We start from the raw sequence: 9,855 nt of genomic DNA, 5'->3' as shown, positions 1-9,855 counted from the left end.
ATTCGCTCCGCCAAAGCCGCCCTCCCCGCCGCGCCGATACGTCGGCGCCGCGGTTCGTCGAGGGGACGCATGGTGATCCTCTCGCTCCCACAGTACACTCTCGTAGACTGCTGTCCTCTAGCCGCGCCGCCACCTCTGGCTACGTTCTTGTGGAGGTGCACGGCGGTCAGCACGGCCACCGCTGGCGACGTTCATGTGGAGACGCACGGCGGTCAGCTTCTCCCATGGTACGCGCATTCTAGACTGAGGCCCCGTTCATGTCAGTGTAGCGCTGCATGTTAGATGATAGATGTTGTTAATCTCACTGTTTGCCGAAGTAGTTTACTATCAATATGCTCTGCTTAAGAAGCTTCCTTGCCCTGTTCTGCACTCAATCTGCTTAGCTGAGATGGCATGCCAAGGCCGATTAGTTGCTAAAATATCCTGCCATATATTTATTGTGACGTAGATTGCCATGGTCTAGTAGCCAATCTGTTAGGTGAAATAGCTCTACACCGTTTTATACTCGATCTTTGTTGTTGCGATGGCCTTCGATAGTTCGATGGCTGTGTGCTTGGCCTCATTAACTGCTGAAACAGCCTGCCATAATTTAGCACTCAAATCTGTTTGCTGAATTAGCTTTACATATATTTCGTTACTTAGATCTGCTCGTCCAAATATCTTGCCATAGCTTTAGACATCGACCTAGGTATTATTTTTTCTGGACTTCATAAAAAAGCATATATGTTTTCCTATAATATCTAGTAGAAGAACTAATTTGTATGTCTAACATATGGACAGGACTTGGATAACTTCTGCTCGAAGATTCTCCGCTGCATATGTTGAGGGGGTTGAAAACTTCATGAACTTTATCAGAGCTGAGTATGGTGGTCCGAAATCAGATGTGCTCTGCCCGTGTAGCAGTTGTATGAATTCAGTTACTAGACCCCAGTCAACTGTGCAAAATCATCTACACTTGTATGGGATGTCGGTCACATATACTAGGTGGGTTCATCATGATGAAGCTGTGAACGTCAATGTTATTGACTACGTGGAAGCAGCAGATCACCATCTTGATCTGCCTGATGCTCAGGTGGAGGAGGAGGAGGTAGTGGTGGCGGAGCCAGTGAGTTTGACCAACATTGAAACAATGCTACGAAATGCTCGTGCATTCCGTGAACTTTCACCTGCAGAAGAAAAATGGTGGGCCCGCATGTTGGAACAATGCAACATTGCTATCACCCCAGGAAATAAGCTGTCAGTATTCTCAGCTATGGTCACCTTTCTTCAGGTGAAGACATCTGAGCGGATGACCAACAAATCATTCGATGCGATTTTGGCTGCTTTCCGCAAATCTTACCCATATGTGTCTGAGCTGCCACACACCTACAGTAAAATGAAGAATTTCCTTCGTGCAGTTGGAATTGGATATGATATGATCCATGTTTGTAAGAATAATTGTGTTCTGTTTTGGAAGGATTATGCCAACTTAAGTGAATACCCGAAATGCAAATCATCAAGATGGAAAGATGGCAATGCTGTGAAGAGGGTTCCTCATAATGTACTGAGACATTTTCCAATTACACCAAGATTGCAGAGGTTGTCTCATGATGCTGAAACAAGAGAGGATGTATTGTGGCATTCTAGGAACCAGGAGTACAGAGATCAGAATGTAATGAGCCATCCATCTCATGGTAGTGAGTGGAAAAGCTTTAGTGATAAACAAAAAGAGTTTGCTACTGACCCGAGAAACATTAGACTTGGCTTAGCTTCAGATGGATTTAACCCATTTGGCCACCAGAGCGCCACATATAGCATGTGGCCAGTGCTTGTTATCCCTTACAACATGCCTCCAAATGTCTGCACCAAAGAATCAAACTATATGATGGCCTTGCTCATCCCAGGTCCAGAAAGTCCTGGAAAGGATTTTGATTTGTTCATGGAGCCTCTTGTGGAGGAACTTCAACAGCTATGGAAGGGTGTTCTCACTCGAGACCTATATAGCAGCCCACCAGCTGATTTCTTTCTGCATGCTATTGTAATTTGGTGCATCCATGATTATCTGGCTTTGGGCACTATGTCAGGGCGAACGACACATGGTTACAATGCATGTGTTCGCTGTGACAGGAATCCGCTGTCATACGCAATACTTAGCAAGATATGTTACATTGGACACCGCAGTTTCCTTGCCAAGGACAAGCCGCATCCTAGAAAATACCGAAGACATGTGTTCAATGCAAAGCATGAAAACCGTGATGCGCCAAAGAGGCTCGCCGCTGATGAGTTGCAAGTGGAATTAGAGAAGTTCAGGCATATTACACCAGGAAACCATCCTGGTAATGGTAGCGGGAAAAGGAAGCGTGGCACGGTAGAAGAGAGATTATTGTTTACCCGCAGGTCCACTTTGTGGGACTTCGAGTATTGGAAAGATTTGGATCTACGGCATAATCTTGATGTGATGCACATCAAGAAAAATATATGTGACAGCATTATCGGCACACTTCTTAACATTGAAGGCAAGACGAAAGATACCTTAAAATCTAGGATTGATTTGACACACCTGGGTATCAGAAAGGATTTGCAGGTGCAAGATGAAGGTAAACCACGGGATATGGCACCAGCTGTGTACGTCTTGGACAAGGTAAAAAGAAAAGAATTCTGCGAGGTCCTGTCACGTGTGAGATTCCCACATGGATTTGCTTCCAACCCTGAAAGGAGAGTCAGTGCAGATGGAAACAAGGCACAAGGGTTGAAAACTCATGACTGCCACATCCTACTTCAAAGGGTTTTACTTGTTATCCTTAGAGGATTGGGCCGCCCTGACTTATACAGAGCAATTATAGAGTTGGGACAATTCTTTAGGGAACTCTGTAGTAGAAATATCAGGATAGATGCTTTGGAGCGTCTTAGAGACAAGATACCAACTATCCTATGCGACCTTGAGAAGATATATCCTCCAGCCTTCTTTGATGTGATGGTGCATTTGGCTGTTCATCTACCTGATGATGCACTACTTAGAGGTCCAGTACAGTATGGCTGGATGTGCCCTATTGAAAGGCGGCTAGGCACTTTCAAGGGCTATGTTAGGAACAGAGCTAGACCCGAGGGTTCCATTGCAAAGGCCTACATTGCTATAGAAGCGTTGACATTTTGCTCAAAATACATTGAAACAGCTGATCAGCTTAGCAAAGAGGTGGGTGAAGACAATCCCTGGCTCAATGTTTTCGATTATTCTGTTCGAGTTACAGGGAAGAGTCGACAAGAGGACAAACCTAAAGATTTGGACAAAATGGTTTGGTATGTGTTGAATAAATGTCCTGAGATACTACCTTATATCAAGTAAGTGCAGTACTGCAGCTTATACATTGTAATCTACTAAACTTGCAGCACATTCTTATATATTTAGATGTTTGACGCGATCACTATGTTGTGCAGCATCTACAAAGAGGAGTTACTGCCGCAAAATCCAAGAAACATTGACAAACTGGTTATGGCAGGATTTGCGAAATGGTTCAAGAACCATGTAAGCTTTTTAAGTGCACTGTCGGTTTTTTTAATATATTGAGTACATAAGATGATCAGCTTGTCTATTTTCTAACCATAGGTTAAGAAGATGCGGGAGGATGGGCAGGCAGTTAATGATGCCCTTTACTCACTAGCAATGGGTCCCGATACTCGGGTAAGACACTATGAATCTTGCGTTGTTGGAGATGTGCGCTACAACACCCTTGCACGAGACGAAGGCAGGAAGACACAAAACAGTGCCATCATGGGCACGGATACGTATGACAAAGAGACAACTGAAATGTATGCTAACATAACAGACATTGTTCAGTTGCAGTATATCTCCAGTTTCGAGGATCATCGGTGTGTGGTTCTGTTGTGCTGTCGTTGGTATAACCTATTTTCCAGGATCGCAAAACCCAGAGCTAATGATTATTTCAAATCCATCAATGTCAAGGCGGTGTACCAGACCAACGAGCCTTTTATTTTGGCAAATCAAGCAACCCAGATATTTTTCTTGGAAGACACATTTGCACGTAGCGATGACTGGAGAGTATTGCAAAGGTTTGAGCAGAGGAATTCGTTTAATGAAGTTGCACAATAAGATGATGCTTACACTGCTCCTGATGTACAAGATAACACAGATGTTCCTAATATCTTTGAGAACCATCACGTCAATGACGCCGGCGAAAAGATTGCCTGTCGTGCTATGGACATACAAGAGTTGATCAAGAAGAAGCCAACGTTCGAGGACGTTGAGGACGAAGAAGAAGATGACACCATGGGGAATTACGATTCAGACTGATACACATGGCGAAGATGTTGACGCTGCTGCTGCGGATGATGATTACATTGCTTTCGTCGTATTTGCCTGTCAGAAGACGTTTTTTTATCTACTATGTGAAATTGTGTTTGCTATGACGAAACCTGATGAACATGTTGTTTAGTATTTTGCTGTGAGAACATCACTTGTTATGTATGATGATTTGTGTTTGGTGATTGTATGACAACTAAAACATGATGACATTGTTGTTTAGTTGTACTCATATTTGGCTGTGAAACTTGAATTTGATGACATAGTTTGCTGTTGGACTGCAATTTGCTCGACGTCTTCGAATGAGAACAAAGCTGACCCGAAAGGGCCTCTGCTATTTATTTATTTATATGAGCAAAAGGGGATACCCCCTGATTTCCGTTAATAGAAATCATTAGATGTTCACAACACTACGCCCAGCCTGCTACACAGGTTTCATTCATTACTAGTTTCAGCAAAGTGCTTGATGTCTACTACACAACCTTCTTCTTGTAGACGTTATTGGGCCTGCAAGTGCACAGGTTTGTACGGCAGTAGCAAATTTCCCTCAAGTGGATGACCTAAGGTTTATCAATCCGTGGGAGGCGTAGGATGATCATGGTCTCTCTCAAGCCACCCTGCAACCAAATAACAAAGAGTCCCATGTCCCCAACACACCCAATACAATGGTAATTGTATAGGTCACTAGTTCGGCGAAGAGATGGTGTTACAAGTGCAAAATAGATAGTAGATAAAGGTTTTTGTAAACTGAAAATATAAAAACAGCAAGGTAACAAGTGGTAAAAGTGAGCGTAAACGGTATTGCAATGGTAGGAAACAAGGCCTAGGGTTCATACTTTCACTAGTGCAAGTTCTCTCAACAATAATAACATAGGTAGATCATATAACAAGCCCTCAACATGTAACAAAGAGTCACTCCGAAGCCACTAATAGCGGAGAACAAACGTAGAGATTATGGTAGGGTACGAAACCACCTCAAAGTTATTCTTTTGGATCAATCTATAAAAGAGTTCGTACTAGAATAACGCCTTAAGACACAAATCAACCAAAACCCTAATGTCACCTAGATACTCCATTGTCACCTCAAGTATCCGTGAGCATGATTATACGATATGCATCACACAATCTCAGATTCATCCAACCAACATAAAAGTACTTCAAAGAGTGCCCCAAAGTTTCTACCGGAGAGTCAAGAACGTGTGCCAACCCCTATGCATAGGTTCCCAATGTCACGAAACCCGCAAGTTGATCACCAAAACATACATAAAGTGGCACATGATATACCATTGTCACCACAGATAATCACGGCAAGACATACATCAAGTGTTCTCATAAAAGACTCAATCCGATAAGATAACTTCAAAGGGGAAACTCAATTCATCACAAGAGAGTAGAGGGGGAGAAACATCATAAGATCCAACTACAATAGCAAAGCTCGGGATACATAAAGATCGTGCCATAGAGGGAACACGAGAGAGAACACGAGAGAGAGAGAGAGAGATCAAACACATAGCTACTGGTACATACCCTCATCCCCGAGGGTGAACTACTCCCTCCTCATCATGGATAGCGCCGGGATGATGAAGATGGCCATCGGTGATGGGTTCCCCCTCCGGCAGGGTGCCGGAACGGGCTCCCGAGAGGTTTTTGGTGGCTACAGAGGCTTGCGGCGGCGGAACTCCTGATCTATCTTCTGTTCTAGAAGTTTTAGGGTAGAAGAGTATATATGGGTGCAGGGGGTACGTCGGAGGAGCTACGGGGGGCCCACGAGGCAGGGGGCGCGCCCGGGGAGGGGGGGGGCGCCCCCCACCCTCGTGGGCAGCCTGTATCTCCCCTGACATGCACTCCAAGTTCCCTAGGTTGCTTTCCTTCCAAAAATAACTTCTCCAGTTGATTTCGTTCCGTTTTGACTCCGTCTGATATTCCTTTTCCTCAAAACACTAAAATAGGCGTAAAACAGCAAATCTAGGTTGGGCCTCCGGTTAATATGTTAGTCCCAAAAATAATATAAAAGTGGATAATAAAGCCCAATATTGCCTAAAACAGTAGATAAAGTAGCATGGGGCAATCAAAAATTATAGATACGTTGGAGACGTATCAAGCATCCCCAAGCTTAATTCCTGATCGTCCTCAAGTAGGTAAATGATAAAAAAGAATTTTTGATGTGGAGTGATATTTTGGCATAATTTCAATGTAAATCTTCTTAATTGTGATATGAATATTCAAAACCGAAAGATTCAAGACAAAAGTTCATATTGACATAAAAATAATAATACTTCAAGCATACTAACTAAGCAATTATGTCTTCTCAAAATAACATGGCCAAAGAAAGTTATCCCTACAAAATCATATAGTCTGGCTATGCTCCATCTTCCCCACACAAAATATTTAAATCATGCACAACCCCGATGACAAGCCAAGCAATTGTTCCATACTTTAACATTTTCAAAACTTTTTCAATCTTCACGCAATACATGAGCGTGAGCCATGGATATAGCACTATAGGTGGAATAGAATGGTGGTTGTGGAGAAGACAAAAAGGAGAAGATAGTCTCACATCAACTAGGCGTATCAACGGGCTATGGAGATGCCCATCAATAGATATCAATGTGAGTGAGTAGGGATTGCCATGCAACAGATGCACTAGAGCTATAAGTATATGAAAGCTCAACAAAAGAAACTAAGTGGGTGTGCATCCAACTTGCTTGCTCACGAAGACCTAGGGCATTTTGAGGAAGCCCATCATTGGAATATACAAGCCAAGTTCTATAATGAAAAATTCCCACTAGTATATGAAAGTGACAACATAGGAGACTCTCTATCATGAAGATCTTGGTGCTATTTTGAAGCACAAGTGTGGTAAAAGGATAGTAGCATTGTCCCTTCTCTCTTTTTCTCTCATTTTTTATTTTTTATTTTTTATTTGTGTCTTTTTTCTTTTTTTATGGCCTCTTTTTTTATTTGGGCTTCTTTGGCCTCTTTTATATTTATTTTTCCGTCCGGAGTCTCATCCCGACTTGTGGGGGAATCATAGTCTCCATCATCCTTTACTCACTGGGACAATGCTCTAATAATGATGATCATCACACTTTTATTTTCTTACAACTCAACAATTACAACTCGATACTTGGAACAAATATGACTCTATATGAATGCCTCCGGCGGTGTACCGGGATATGCAATGAATCAAGAGTGACATGTATGAAAGAATTATGAATGGTGGCTTGGCCACAAATACGATGTCAACTACATGATCATGCTAGCAATATGACAATGATGGAGCGTGTCATAATAAATGGAACGGTGGAAAGTTGCATGTCAATATATCTCGGAATGGCTATGGAAATGTCATGATAGGTAGGTATGGTGGTTGTTTTGAGGAAGATATATGGTGGGTGTATGATACCGGCGAAAAGTGCGCGGTATTAGAGAGGCTAGCAATGGTGGAAGGATGGGACAATGTGCGTATAATCCATGGACTCAACATTAGTCATAAAGAACTCATATACTTATTGCAACAATCTAGAAGTTATCAAAGCAAAGTATTACGCGCATGATCCTAGGGGGATAGATTGGTAGGAAAAGACCATCGCTCGTCCCCGACCGCCACTCATAAGGAAGACAATCAATAAATAAATCATGCTCCGAGTTCATCGCATAACGGTTCACCATACGTGCATGCTACGGGAATCACAAACTTCAACACAAGTATTCTTTAAATTCACAACTACTCAACTAGCATGACTCTAATATCACCATCTTCATATCTCAAAACAATTATCAAGCATCAAACTTATCTTAGTATTCAACACACTCATAAGAAAGTTTCACATATCTTGAATACCAAGTATATTAATATTAAGCAAATTACCATGCTATTAACGACTCTCAATAGTTTCTTTAAAACAAATCCACTACCGTGCTCTAAAAGATATAAGTGAAGTACTAGAGCAATAACAAAAACTACTCCGGAAGATATAAGTGAAGATCAATGAGTAGCTAAATAATTATGCAACTATGCGAAGACTCTCTCTCATTTAATAATTTATCTTGATACTTTATTCAAACAGCAAGCAAAGCTAAAGAAAACTACATTGCAAGGACAGCACAACTCATGTGAAGAAGGAAAAACTTAGGCTCAACCGATACTAACCGATAGTTGTTGAAGAAAGGTGGGATGCCTACCGGGGCATCCCCAAGCTTAGATGCTTGAGACTTCTTGAAATATTATCTTGGGTGCCTTGGGCATCCCCAAGCTTGATTTGTGTCTCCTTAATTCCTCTCATATCATGGTTTCTCTTTTTATCAAAAGCTTCATTCACAACAAACTCAACAAGAACTCGTGAGATAGGTTAGTATAAACCAATGCAAACCTTATCATTTTATACTGTAACAAATCACTAAAATTATTATTCAACATTGAATACTAAATGCCTCTGCATATTTAATAGTCTTATCTTCAAATAGAATCATTAAACAAGCAAACATATGCAAACAATGCAACCATAACAGCAATCTGCCAAAACAGTATAGTCTGTAAAGAATGCAAGAGTCATCATACTTCACTAAATCCAAAAATTATGAAATAAAATTCCCACTGTAATAAATTTATCAGAGCTCATCATGCAAAAGGTTTCAACATTACACCACTCTCTGACTTTTCTAGGGATTTTTTGCAACAGCTATAAACTTTCTGTTTTCAAACAGCAACATGTATACAAGCAAAATAAGCATGGCAAAGGCTATCCTTGACTTCTTTATTGAAACTAAAGATGCAAAACATTATTCTAAATAACAGCAAGCAAATACTAACAAAATAAAATGATGCTCCGAGCAAAACACATATCATGTGGTGAATAAAAATATAGCTCTAAGTAAAGTTACCGATGAACGAAGACGAAAGAGGGGATGCCATCCGGGGCATCCCCAAGCTTAGGCTCTTGGTTGTCCTTGATATTACCTTGGGGTGCCTTGGGCATCCCCAAGCTTAGGTTCTTGCCACTCCTTATTCCATAGTCCATCGAATCCTTTCCCAAAACTTGAAAACTCCACAACACAAAACTCAACAGAAAACTCGTAAGCTCTGTTAGTATAAGAAAATAAAACCACCACATAGGTACTGTAATAAACTAATTCTAAATTCATATTGGTGTAATATCTACTGTACTCCAACTTATCTATGGTTCATACACTATGATACTACTCATAGATTCATCAAAATAAGCAAACAACACATAGAAAACAGAATCTGTCAAAAACAGAAAAGTCGGTAGTAATTGTATCAAACGTATACTTATGGAACTCCAAAAATCCTACCAAATTATGAAGTCCTAAGAAATTTGTGTACCAATCCAGAGCAAAAAGAATCAGATCAGAAGCACGTTTCTGTGAATTAACAACACTAAATTACTGGGTGCAAAAGTTTCTGATTTTCAGCAGGATCAACACAACTATCACCGTAGGGTATCCTAAAGGTCTTACTTGGCACTTTATTGAAACAAAAGCTATAAAACATGATTATTACAGTAGCATAATCATGTGGACACACAAAAACAGTA

This window comes from Triticum dicoccoides, chromosome 6B (assembly GCF_002162155.2).
Source record: "Triticum dicoccoides isolate Atlit2015 ecotype Zavitan chromosome 6B, WEW_v2.0, whole genome shotgun sequence".
Taxonomy (NCBI): Eukaryota; Viridiplantae; Streptophyta; class Magnoliopsida; order Poales; family Poaceae; genus Triticum; species Triticum dicoccoides.
This window is presented reverse-complemented; position numbering follows the sequence as displayed.